At 31.1% G+C, this 14352-nt stretch overlaps 1 pseudogene; it reads right to left on the reverse strand.

Annotated features, from left to right (window-relative positions):
- Positions 1–11602: 11602 nt before the first annotated feature.
- Positions 11603–12407, reverse strand: LOC107888095 (MLP-like protein 28; annotated as a pseudogene).
- Positions 12408–14352: the final 1945 nt, after the last annotated feature.

Below are 14352 nucleotides of genomic sequence, written 5' to 3' on the forward strand. Positions count from 1 at the left end.
GATTGAGTTAATGAAATCCTAGAGTGTTAATTAGAGAAAAGTCTCGGTTATTCAATCTAGGGATTAGACGTTATTAGTCTTGAATAGGGATAATAACATAACTTAGGGATCTTTACGGAACAAGTTAAATGAATAAATCGTCCGATTCGGAGCCAGAATAACAAGTACAATCTAGGTGGATTTTTCCTTAGGTATTATCTTCATTCAATCGATTTTTCCAAAATCGATTTTTCCAAAAGCAATTCTCCAATTCCATTCTCTGTGCGTTCTTAGTTTAGATAATTAGTTAATTAAACCAAAAACCTCTTTATTCTTAGGCTAGATTATAAAAAGATAGTCATTACTAGTACTTTTAGTTACTTTGGGTTCGACAATCCGGTCTTGCTAAAACTATACTGATGTTCAATAGGTACACTTGCCTACATCGTGATAATGGTTAGTTTCAAGAATGATTAATTATAAATATTTAAAACCTATCACGAAATAATGCGATCAACCCTTGTGGTAGAGAGTTCAATCACTGTTTAGCTTTATTCCTCAATGAAAAGGGAAATAATCGAAGGCGAATGACATCATCAGAAACACCATTAATTTTGAAAGTATCATAGTTCTCCAGAAAGTTAGCCAAATAAGTATTTGGATCTTCATCTTGCAAACTATTGAACTAAATAAATTGTTAGATCATCTGAATAGTGTTCGGCTTCAGTTTGAAGTTATTTGCCGCAATAGCAGGTCTCACAATAATCGATTCAGCCTCCGCTAAATTAAGCTTAGCATAGTCGTACATAGTACGAGGAACAGGATTCTTATTTATAGGATTAGCGACAACCACAGGAGTTAGTGGGTTATTCTAATTTTCAGCCATCTCCTCCATAATATTGGTATCATGCTCTTGCTCTTCCTCTATATACTGTAGACTCTGCCTTATTTCTCTATGATTTCTGTGAGCTATTCCTTCAATTTCACTATCACATAATAGAGGTACTGATGGGTTTCTTCTAGTTATAAACTAAAAGAACCTTCCAGAAGCAAATAAGAGAAAAAGTTAGTAAATTAAGGTGAAAATTAAAATAAAAATAAAAATTGGCTAAAGTAATAAAAATTAAGTGTTCCTAATATTTTAGTCCCTAGCAATGGCACCAAAAACTTGTTGGGTCACGAAACTAACTAATATCTCAACGAAGGCAAGCTCGCCTATCGAATAGTAGTATAGCTATGGTGAGTCCGAAATATCGTATCCACAAGGACTAAAAATACTAGTAATAACTATCTTTCTATTATTTAGCCTAATAATTAAAGGAGGTGTTTTAATCTAAAATTAAATTAATTAACTATGAACGCGACATAGATCGAATTGGAAAAATACTTAAGAAAACCAATAAGAGAGACAATACCCAGGAAAGAATCCACCTAGACTTTACTTATTATTTTGACTCTGAATCAAATAATTTATTCACTTGTCTTGATTCTGTAGAAATCCCTAAATTATGCTAATATATCTTTCGAGACTAAGAACAACTAACTCTAGGTTGATTAATTGAAATCTCTTTCTAATTAAAACTTCTATCGTCGCATTAACTCGATCTATGGATTCTCCTATTAGATTTGACTCTAATCCGGCAGATTTATGTCGTCCTATTTCTAGGATTGCAATCAACTCTACTCAATTATGCTAGATCTGCTCTTAAACAGTGACTTTTGCTCCACTGAATAAGCACATCAAACTTGGATTAATATCTTGAAAATATTAAGGCAAGGATTAAGAACACATAATTAAGAATAAGAACAAGTATTGATTGTGTAATTCAAATAATTAAATAATAAAATCCATCGTAGGTTTCATCCTCCCTAGGTATTTAAGGAGTTTAGTTCATAATGTAAAAGGAAAACATCTCAAATTTAGAAAAACAACAAGACATAAAAAACCCTAATAAATTTCGAAAGAAATTTGAATGGAGATCTTCAATCTTGAAGTGGATCTACTTCTAAGATGATTCCAACGGCTTTCTTCTAGTAATTTCTGCTTTCTACTCCATGTGTTTTCTTTAGGTCTTCTTCTAGTATGTATTTATAGACTTTTGAATGCTCAGAAACCCTAAAAATTGGCTTTTTTTCTCATGTTTGGGAAACAGGTAGAGATATCGACATGGGCTGGCACATAGGCGTGTGGCCTGCCGTGTGGATCACATGGGCGTGTGCCCAGCCTGTGTGGAAAATGCCCAGGCTGTGTGGGTCCTGAAAACTTCAATTTTGGCCCTTTTTTGCTCTTTTTCTCCCAAATGGTTTCCTAAGTATAGAAACATGAATTTAAGGGATTAGGAGCATCAAATTCACTAATTCTTATCATAAATCATCCAAAAATATGCCAAGCATGGAATTAAAATATGTTACATTTATGGTTTCTCAAGTATTCACTAAGACAATTGTACCACATATGTCTAAATTATTTTAATCTATATAAACTTTTTTTTAATCTGATTGAGCAATTTTCCTAAAAAACTCTATATCTTTCAGGGATTTTCATATAAATTTCACTATCAAGTGTATTATACAAATCGACTATAGCAACATCCATTAGACGCATATCAAGTTTTTCACGTATTGTTAGACTAATAAGGTATCTAAATGTGATTGCATCCATCGTAGGAGAATATGTCTCTTCGTAATCAATGTTAGACATTAGCCAAAATCCTTATGCTACAAGTTGTGCTTTATATGTTACGACTTCATTTTTTTCATTTTGTTTTTGCAAAAATATCCATTTATATCCTACCGGTTTTACATATTTAGGTGTTTGGACTATAGGTCCAAAAACCTCACATTTAGAAAGTGAATTTAAGTCTACTTGAATTGTGCATTTCCATTTTGGTCAATCATTTCTATTTCTATTTCTATATTCCTCAATAGATTTAGGCTCAGGATCCTTATTTTCTTTTGATATTTCAATAGCAACATTATAAGAAAAAATGTTGTTGATAACTATATTTTTCCAGTTCCACCTTTTTCCTGAAGTAACATAACTTATTAAGATCTCTTCGTTATAACCATTTTTAGGTACCTGAACCTCTTATGGGGGTTTTTTGATTAGTTATATCTTTGCTCACTTCTTGGGTACTTACCTCCATAATACAACCATCTTAATTATTTGCTCATTTCCCTTTGCGAGGATTTTTATTTTTGGAACCGACTGGTCTTCCACGCTTTAAGCATGAATTACTTTCTTTTACACTAACAATTTTTCCTATTGGGACATCAATTCGTATTACAGCATTTTCAGCTGGTATGTGAGATTTTGTAATTCTCTTTAGGTTAGTAAATGAATTTGGCAGTTGATTGGCAATGTTTTGCAAATCACATTGACTTGTATGATGATCTAATTGAGATAATGATGATTCATTCCATGTAATCTCTTTTACCAGTTGTATCTTCTCTCCCCCTTAATGTTGGGAATGTTTTTTCATCAAAATAATAATCAATAAATCATGCAGTAAATAAATCTTCAGTTAATGGTTTAACATACTTAATTATAGAAGGAGATTCATAATCAACATATATTCCCAACCTCCTTTGAGGACCCATCTTTGTGCGTTGTGGTGGAACAATTGGAACATATACTGCACATCCGAAAATTCTAAGGTGGGAAATGTTTGGCTCCTGGCAAAAAGCCAATTGTAATAGGGAGTATTTATTATAACTTGTTGACTTGAAGCGCACAAGTGCTGGTACTGCTGCATGCAAAATAGCATATTCCCAAGCTGTAACAGGGAGTTTTGTTCTCATAAGCAATGACCTAGCTATTAGTTGGAGGCATTTGATAAATGATTTAGTTAAATTGTTTTGTGTGTGAACACGAGCTACAGGATGTTCAACTTTTATCCCAATTGACATACAATAATTATTAAAAGCTTGGGACGTAAACTCACCAACATTATCAAGACGAATAGTTTTGATTGCATTATATGGAAATTTTGCTCTTAATCGAATTATTTGAGCAATTCGTCTCACAAATAATAAACACACATGTGACCACCTGTAATATCCCTAAACCGAGTCTAGTAGTTTCAAGTATATTTTTCGGGTTCCGAGTGTGAAACTAGGAGTTTATAGGGTTTCTAGTAAATTATAATTTTTAATTTAATTTAATTTAGGAGGTTAATTTCATCTAAAATCGATTAAGAAATAATTCATAAAATTTTAAAAATATTTGCAAAATTAATTTTAAAGATTTTAAATAATTATTAGTGAAAATAATCAATTTGGGTTGAAAAAGAATTTTAAAATAATTTTATTGGGGGTAATATGAGTAAATTTTAAATAATAATTAAATAGAATTTAATTGTAAAACAAGAACAAATTTAGAGTATTTATATGGAAAATAGGACTTAAAATTTGAAATTTCGGAAGAAACGGATTAAATGGTAAAGTAAGAGAAATGTGGGAGTGGTCATTAAGAAAATTTCCCAATTTTTAAATTTTTGGTGGGTGGTTTCAATTTTAAAACTAATGTATCTAGCCTACTTTTCACACACTTTACATCGGATAATAGAGCTTTAAAATTTTTTTCTTTGCATGATTTTAAAGATTTATCATTAGAGAATAGATCCAACCAATTTTCTTTTTAAAATACTCTCTCAATTCACCTGAAATTATTCTCAAAAGTAGCAAAAAATATTCTGAAAGTTCTCAAGTTTCTTGAATCTAGATTTTCAATCAACGAATTTAGAGCAAATGAAAGGTTATCTTCAATCCTAAACTTATTTTTATGATGATTAGAAACATTTTTACATGATTTGAGAGTCAATTAAATGATTTTTATCAATGTCATCTTCTTCCAAGAACACATGGTTCTTTAATGGTGGATCTTGAATTTTGAGAGGAAATCCACAAATCAATGGATGTTCCAACTTAAAATGCATCTATTAAAAGGTTTTAAATCTTATTTATCAAGATTAAACATGATTTGGGAGGTAATTTAAAGAAATCTGAATTTCATCATCTTCATGAACCAATTTTTTGGAATTTTATGAAATTGATTTAAAGATGAAATTGATACTTAGTATAAGTGTATTTGGTCCAATATTGATGACTGAAAGTATTTAGGAGGGTTGGAGAGATCGATTTTGTGAGGAATCAAGTTTTCGACTTGATGTTACAAATCCGGTAAGGTATCTTTGTGAGAAGATTTCGATTAGTATAGTTAATTAAAATTTGTGTTTATTATAGCATTGGAAAGGTGGTAATGACTACTTTATCTATGTTGAAGCTCCAAATCTTGAAGAGGACTGAGCTAACCGGAATTGAAACTTGGATTTGCTTGGTTGATCACTTGCTGGTGGTAGAATAAATTGTGTGGTGAGTGTTTCTAAGGGCAATTTCGTAAATTCACCCTCATTATGTTTAATTAGTAGCTTAATTAATGATTTCAATTGATTAATTTTGATTGAATGGCTGATTCTTGCAAGATTGATATTATATGTACAAGAGTGAAATGTTTATTGAATAATGGTAAGTAAGCATTTAGGTGGTTTTGTGCAATTTAATTAGGCTAATTATATTGATGATTAGAGCATGGTTACTGGGATTTTTTATTATGATATATTGGTGTTACAATTGGTAATTGAACATTGGAAAATGAAAAATTAAATTATTGGTTTAATTGGATGTTAAATGGCTATGTTACATGTTACATATAAACATTTTGTCACATTAAATTGAACACAATAATGATTGGTTTATATGCTATGTTTGACTGAATATATTGGCAACATGCATGTGGATCCATTGGATATAGTTGGCATGCCATAGGATTTATGAGTACTCACCTTTTTTTGTGACATTGTGAGCATATGGCTCTAGGTGGACTGATTTGTTTTGAGCTGAGCATGAGTCTCCACTCATTGGGTTATTTGATGCACTATAAGGGAGCGTGTTCTTCGGCCCGTTCAACTCGGTGAACTATATTTGATATTTGTAGGAGTTTAGAGATTCGTTTATCTAATGTATGATCGCCCAATTAAGCCATGAGAAGTGTATGCCAATGTATTTATGTATGATTATTGTTACATCATTCGATGTTTGTAAGCCATGAATAATTTTTTTTATATTGATAAAACATATGGAAATTAAATTGACTTGTTTTATTATTATGGCTGATAATTGGTGATTGATTGGATGTGATTTAAGCATGATTTGGATGATGATTTACTAGGTTTTTATTAAAATTCACTGAACATTTTAAAACTCACACCCTCACAATTTGTGTAGATAATCGTTGGACTTGAAGAGCTGAAGAGCCGAACAAGGGAGTTCCAAGAGATTAAGGTTTGGCAGGGACTTTATTACACATTTTAGATATTGTAACCGGGAATTGTGGAACTCCCCAAAGTTTGTTTAATTTTGGTTGTAATTGGACTTTGGACAGTGGACATTTTATTTTGGATAGTTTTATAATAATTTTGGGGCATGATAGAGTTTAATTATTGAATGATTTATGGTGTATTGTTTCTTGATAACACGATGATTGATAATACGGTGTGTGGGGCATGAAATTTATACTAATGATTGTTTAAATAAAGCTTCCATGGAGTGGTTTACTAGCGACTAAGGTACGCCACTTGTTTTATTTATTCAATTTTTTGTTATGCATGAAATTGATTACCTAATTCTATATAATTGAGGCTTAATTGATGTCAGTAAATTCAATTGAATGTGTATGTATATGTATGTTAATTAATTGTAGTTAAATTGGGTTTAATTTGCCATTAAAATCTACAAAATCGGGTTTTAAAACGATTTTTTCACAAAAATAGGTGCAGTGGTTTCCACACGGATGTGTGAGAGGTTGCACACGGGCGTGTGCGATCGGTCTAAAAGTTTTTCAAAACTGGAATAGGTTCATTTCATGACACATGGTCTAGGCGACACAGTTGTTTGGGTTTTGGGGGGGTTTGAATTTTTTTCTTTTTAAATTGGTATTCTAACTTGTTTAAGTTGCAATTTAGTCTTGAAATTTGATTAGTCTAATTAGAGCCTTAGATGATAAGGAAACTTAGTAAAATTTTAGGATTAGTGTCATAATGGGTAAAATTCGATAGAAACACACTTAATTTATAATTAAGAATAGGTCCTGATAGTTTGTAATTGTTACAATTTAGTCCCTAATAATAAAACGTAAATTAGACATAGTAAACGAACTCAAATTAACCTAAAATTTTTATGCTTGCATAATTTGACTAAAAGAAGGTCAGTAAACACTTAGATCTAAAATCAGGTTAGCTTTACCATAGGTGGTAAAATAACGAAAATGCCCTTAGGTTAAATTACCTAGGAAAAGTTTAATATTGACTCATAATTTGCTTCTGCATTAGTAAATAACTAATAATTAGATAATATTGAGGTCTTATAAGGTAGGGGTGTGTTTTGGGTGGTTGTTAGTCGAAGAGTCACTTAGGTGGCTAATATAATGCTTCGAATTTGGGTTGGTTCATCCTAATCGAGTTTGGGGTACTGTCACACCACCTACGAGATGCATCTATCAATACCATAAAATATCTGAATGGTCCACATGGTGGATGAATGGGTCCACATATATCACCTTAAATACATTCCAGAAATGCAAAAGATTCAATCCCAACTTTAGCTGGTGATGGTCTAATAATCAATTTTTCTTGATAATAAGTATCACAAGATAAATCCTTGAATTCAACAATCTTCTAGTTTTTTAATGGGTGTCCAATTGAATTCTTGATTATTCTTCGCATCATAATAGATCCGGGATGACCTAATCGGTCATGACTAATAGTAAAAGTATGTGGTTTTACAAACTTCTAGATTGTAGTAACACGTGTCTCAATTGCACTAATATGTGTATAATATAAACCTGATGAAAAGCCAGGTAGTATTTCCAAAACATATTTCTTTCCATATTCAAATTTTGTAATATATAGATATTCAATATTTTTCTCATTCATAATATCAATATGATATCCATTAAGACGAATATCTTTGAAACTCAATAAATTTCTTTGAGACTTAGTGGAATGTAAAGCATCATTAATGACAGATTTTGTACCTTTAGGTAATAATATAATAGCTCTCCCAAAGCCTTCAATAAGTTTTGAACTACCCGATATTGTATTAACATGGCCATCACTTATTGTCAAATAAGAAAAATATTTTTTATCTTTGAGTATCGTATGTGTTGTAGCACTATCTGCAACACACGTCTCCATTGATTTTGGGTCCAACAAAATTCTATTGAATATTCATTTTTTTCATAAAAATAAACAAAATATAATATGAGAAATGTTGCAAATATTTATTAAATATATAAATTATTCTTTATGAAAGAAAAGAAAGCATACTTAAAACAATATAAAAATGTCAAAATAACATCAACTTTTCTAATGATTCTCAAATAAATCAACCACAACTAGGTGAGTTATATTATTAATGTCATGAAATTTATCACCATCATAGGCATGATCAGTTTTAGTATCATAGTGAATATGTTTATTTTTTGCCTCCATTTCATCATTTTGGGATATAAAATTTGTCTCCATATTCTTTCCCTTCTTTTTAATAGATGCTTGATAAAATTTCACTAAATACTCAAACGTATGACAGGTACGTGACCAATGGCCCTTCATACCACATCGGTAGCATAAATTCTTAATAATGTTTGAAGGATTATTTTGATTACCTCTTTCTTGTCCTTCATTGTTGTTCTTTTTCTGGTGGTTAGAAGTATCATTGTTATGACCACCATGTTCTCGACCATGTCCCCCACTACATCCACGACTACGGCCGCGACCGCGACCGCGACCTCTGTATTTTTCATTTTCATAATTATTGTATACTGCTACATTCACTTCAGGGAATGGTGCAGAACCAATGAGATGAATTTCATGACTTTTTAATTAACAGCTCATCATTTTGTTGAGGCACCAAAAGATATGAAATCAATTTAGAATACCTTTTAAAACCTTTTTCATGGTATTGCTACTGCAGAAGCACATTAGTATCATGAAAGGTTGAAAATGTTTTCTCTAACAAATCCTCATCAGTTATTTTTTCTCCATATAATTTTAGTTGAGAACTAATTTTTAAAAGTTTTGAATTGTATTCACTTACGATCTTAAAATCTTGCAACCGTAAGTGCATCCAATCATAACGAGCTTTAAGGAGTATAACCGTTTTCTGATGGTCAAATCGTTCTTATTCCACGACACAATAGGGTCTTTCACAATGAAATATTTCACTTTTAATCTTTCATGTAGATGATGACAGATGAAAATCATTACTTTTGCCTTGTCTTGATTAGATACTTCTTCATCTGCTAATATAGTATTTCCTAAAGCTTTAGCATCTAGGTGAATTTCAACATCTAACACCGATGACAAATAATTCTTGCCTAAGATGCCTAAAGCCGCAAATTCAAGTTTGGCATTATAATCACTTAAATTAAAATAAAAAAATTAGTAAAATAGTAAGCATTCTCAAACGTAAAATAATCCAATTATATATACCAAATTTGTAAAATAATAATATATATGTCAAATATTGGCATAAAGAGGAATAATCATAATAATAACTTAAAACAAATTGCATTAATTGAAATTTCTTTTAGAAAAAAAATGTATATATAATTGTCATTATAACATTTGAGTTGTAAAAATAAATGTGCAAATGTTACCCAAAGCAAATATTTCATCTAGAAAATAAAATAAAATAATGATAAAAATATGTATACCATATATAGTTTAACGGGAGTTATTGGGCAAATTATATAAAGTTGAAATGATATGAAATTCATTATGAACTTGTAGAAGCTCGTGCTAATAACATGTTATAGAAAAATTAATCAAACAATAATAATAAGTAAAAGGAGAATGAAAAATACAGGAGAATTTTCATTATTTAATTTTTACGTACAATGTGCTATTTATAAGCTCATTTACATTCAATTAATAAATGTATTACATTCAATCAATAAATGTGAATTAAATTTTTTTAATTACTCTATTTAATCATCTCATAGTTATAAATGAAGTAAAGAATTTTATCTCATTACTTTAAGAAATGTTTAAAGCGGACATAAACAAACGTATATATATTTAAGCAGGCATGCATGTATGGTTGATATATATGTTATACTAAAAGGCAAAATAATTTTATTAATGGAAGAGATGAGTACAGAAGCTTTTTGTAATAGTGGTGAGCAAAAACCAATTATAATTTATTCAAACCAAACCACAATCTATTTATTTAATTATTTTTATTTCATTACATAAAAATAAATCCTCTATTTCTAAATTAGCAAAAAATATAAAATACTAAAATATAATTCTTTTAGAACTTTAAAAACCAATCAACCGAATCACAAATTTGGCCCGCTTTTTATCTTGCTTTTAGCAAATTAGAATATTGCAAATTAACCACAACTTTTATACAAAGTTGAACTAAATCATTGCCATCCGTAAAATACACACCCATCAAACGAATCTAGCTACAAAACCACCTAAAAACATTTAATACCCCTAATGCAAAACATTCTTTAATTCTTAGCAGAAACTATATCAACCACCTTGAAAGCATGACCAAAGAGGTGCCCAAATCTTGCATATAATATCAAACATGGTTAAATGATTAGATAAAGACTTTTTAACTGCCTAGGAACTGTGCCATGATTATTAGACCGCTATGAAGATGAGAGCTGAAGGGAATGGGCCAGCTTGTAGGCTGTTTAATGAAGCAAAGAAGGACTACACTGGTGAGCTAAGAACAGACAGTACTGCTGAGCTGGGAGAGATGGACGGCAAAGGAATTTAGCTAAGAACTCAGTTATGAACGTGGACCAATGAAACGGCATTGCCCACGGCATATGTCCAGTGAACTATGAATTTTCATATGTTTTTGGAATGAAATAATCTTTTTTACCTCATTTCTCTACTCTATCTGATCTGCATTCACTCTGGGAAAGCGTAAAACTCGGCGACAAATGGTGGAAGGCACGAAACTTAATACACTGCAGGAGCAGATTCAAAGTTTGCAGAGGCAGACGGAAGCAATGAGAGCTGCAGAGAACACTGTGCCTAAATGGTGGGAGGAGCTGCGCATTGGTATTGAAGCCAAGTTTCGGGAGAACCAGACTTACATGACCAAGATGTTGATATTTTGGATGAAAAATTTTAGAATACTAAATCTTATATGATTAATTAAATTTAATATTTTTAATGATACAAATTAAAATCATTGATTGTGAAATTTATAGTTAATAAAAAATGTAGGAAATGGATGTTTCAAATGTATATATAATTTCATATTTACGTTTTTTACCGTTAATTAATTTTTTGTTTTTGGTTACTAGAAAACATATTTCATGAAATCTATTTGCAAACTTAGAACATCAATAACATTAATTTATGAATTATGTACTTCTAAATGTTCACTATCTCATTGTCTTGAACTCAAATGAGACATTGCAAGTTAGCATTTATCCCTTAACGCAAAAGTTTTATTAAAACTCAAATATCTTCGAAAAAAAAATTAGTTTAAAAATGAAAAGAGACAAAAATATAAAAGTACATAAATATTTCTATACTTACAAATAAAAGCTTAGGATACATTGAATTTTAACATAATTAAATAGACAAACATGAAGAAAATACAAAGCTCCCTCCCCTTGACTGCATATTGATCTAAACATACATATTCATATCAAAATACATGAGAAAGGAAGCTGTCACTTCATTCATTAAATAGATGCTCCAAGTAGCGGTAACAATAGCAACATGCGATATTGTTTAGTTTGCTTGGATGAGGTGGGCGTCAATGTCTTTGGAGATATCTTAAACCAATTGCAGTAGAGTCTCGGGGTGCGCAATCCCATCGTGTAGCTTCTCGTATTCCAAAGTCCAGTGCACTATGCTGCCACTATCCTCGCTCTTGGGCGAAACTAGAATCATAGCTACAAAGCTCTTGTACTCTTCCATTAGATCTCCTTCAATCACTCTGAAAGTGATCAAATTCTTATCAGGGTCTACCGCTTCCACTACTTCCTTTGCCTTTTTAGCCTTTCCATCTAAGCAAATAACCTTTTTTCTTTAACAAAACAAAAAGAGCAACAAATCAGGTGATAAGCATTAAAAGAAATTGGGTTTGTTATGTTATATCATACCATGCACATAACTCCAGTGGACAATGATACCGACTTTCCCTCATTCACCTTCATGTAGATCGCATCCTTGAATCTTGTGGTGCACGTGATGTGGTTTGTGGGCGAACATTTCATGGAACTGCTCGGGAGAAGCCTTAATATCTACATCTGCCTCAAGCTTACCTGTAAGAGTTGAAGATGCCATTGTATCACCCACAATGTTTGATGTGGGAGTGGTTTGTTTGATGTTTAGGCTAGGCATTATTTATAGACCGATGTCAATGTCTAAAGCAAAAATCCTCTCCAAATGATACTACTCAATTTCCTATTCGTTCACCAATTATCATTTAACATATATTTAATTTTGCACACTTGGTTTACTTATTGAATCTTCTTTGAACCAAAAATATAAAAGTTTGATTTTACTCAAATTTTATTCATGAATATTAAAAATATTAAATCTTGGATTCACTTATTTGATTCTTTTTTTTATGCTTTTCATATTCGTTTTATGATTTATGTTCAGGGTTTATAACTACTCTTTCCAACAATGTCATTTTTTAGATTCAAATCTACATTCTCTTGGGAGTATAATGTGCTTTACCACTATACCCAATACTTGATTTGATGAACACAAAAAATTAATGTTTTAATAAATGGAAAAAATATTTTATGTAAATAAATAAGTTTGAACATGGTACCAACATTATACTAAACATAATAAAAACAAAGGACAACATGGCAAAATTCAAAAAATTAAAGAAAACACAACCTTATACACTGCATTATCAAAATATGTTAAATTCAAAATTTATATAAATTTGTGATACCTAATTGTACAAATTGATCATTTTAATGTCTATATGGACTAATTCATTTAACTGTATTATTATTATTATTATTATTGTTATTATTATTATTATTATTATTATTAAAAACTAGATGATCATACAAAAAGTTAAAGTTGTAGAAATATTTCATAAAAAAAATTATAAAAGTGTAGTTTTGTATTAGAATAAGTTGATTATTTCTTAAATATAATAATTATAAGCATAAGCATAATGTAATGCCTTAGAATTTTTTATTTTGAAATTGTTAAATTATGTTAAGTGGATTGATTTGGTTTAGTGGTTTAGTGTTGTGTTTGTACGTGAGAGGTTTTGTGTTTGATTCCTTTCCTTTGAATTTTGATTATTTTTGTCCCAACCCCTGACTTAGAATATTTGGCTTATCTTTAATTTTTGAGTAATTTTTTTACAAGAATAAGATTGTTTGTTTAATGGTAAGGCTTTAACTTACCCATAAGTCTTGTGTTCAAACCTTAAGTGTGCGACGTAGAAATATTTTTGCTCTCTATTTTCTATTTTTCTTTTTGGTTTTCCTCAATTCTTTTTGTGTTACTGAAACTTTCCTTCTCTGTCGTTTATCTTTTCTGATTATACTTTCATTTATTTTTTTCATTAATCATCTTGTTTGGTCTTTTACCGTCACTCTATCTTTCCATTGATTAAACCATTATTTACGTACCCTTTTTTCTCTGTCTCTCTGTTTTAAGCTCATTTTCTTACATGTTGGTCGTGTGTGATTGGAGTGTTAAGTTTCTGTATGGAAATATCTAATAAGTAAGATTGATTTTTAGTTGGTGATTTCTGTTTTGAGGCGATTTCCCATGGATGGTTAGTAGTCTATATTGTTATTGATTGGAGTGGTCTGATTATGTCAGTGTTTCTGATAGGAGAATATCGTGAGGCGCACCCTCTTCCCACGAGTTGAGGGCCTTTGAACTGCTTCTTCTTAGGTTAAGTGTTCGAATGCTGAGTTATGGACTAATTTCGGCTAGGGCCAAATACCCTATTGTTTAGGCCGAACAAGTGATTTAGTTTTAGTATATTGTTACAATCGGTTTGTTTTGGATGTCATTCATAGGGTCTAGAAGTGTGCTATAGTGTCGCTGTTCAGAAAATCATCAGGTGTGTGACTCGAACTCCACTAAATTGTGAAATTGCATGAAACTGAATTTGCCAATCAAAGTCACATGGCTGTGTGTCTAGCCATGTGAGCCACACGAGTGTGTGTTTGGCCGTGTGCCAGGCTGTGTGGGTCACACGAGCAGGATACTTAAGGCGTGTGGGCCCATTTCGTAGGTTAATGTGTCCGAATGTGTGATTCGTAAAATTCTATAACGGTCAAGCGGC

The sequence above is a fragment of the Gossypium hirsutum genome, chromosome A03, assembly GCF_007990345.1.
Source record: "Gossypium hirsutum isolate 1008001.06 chromosome A03, Gossypium_hirsutum_v2.1, whole genome shotgun sequence".
NCBI lineage: Eukaryota > Viridiplantae > Streptophyta > Magnoliopsida > Malvales > Malvaceae > Gossypium > Gossypium hirsutum.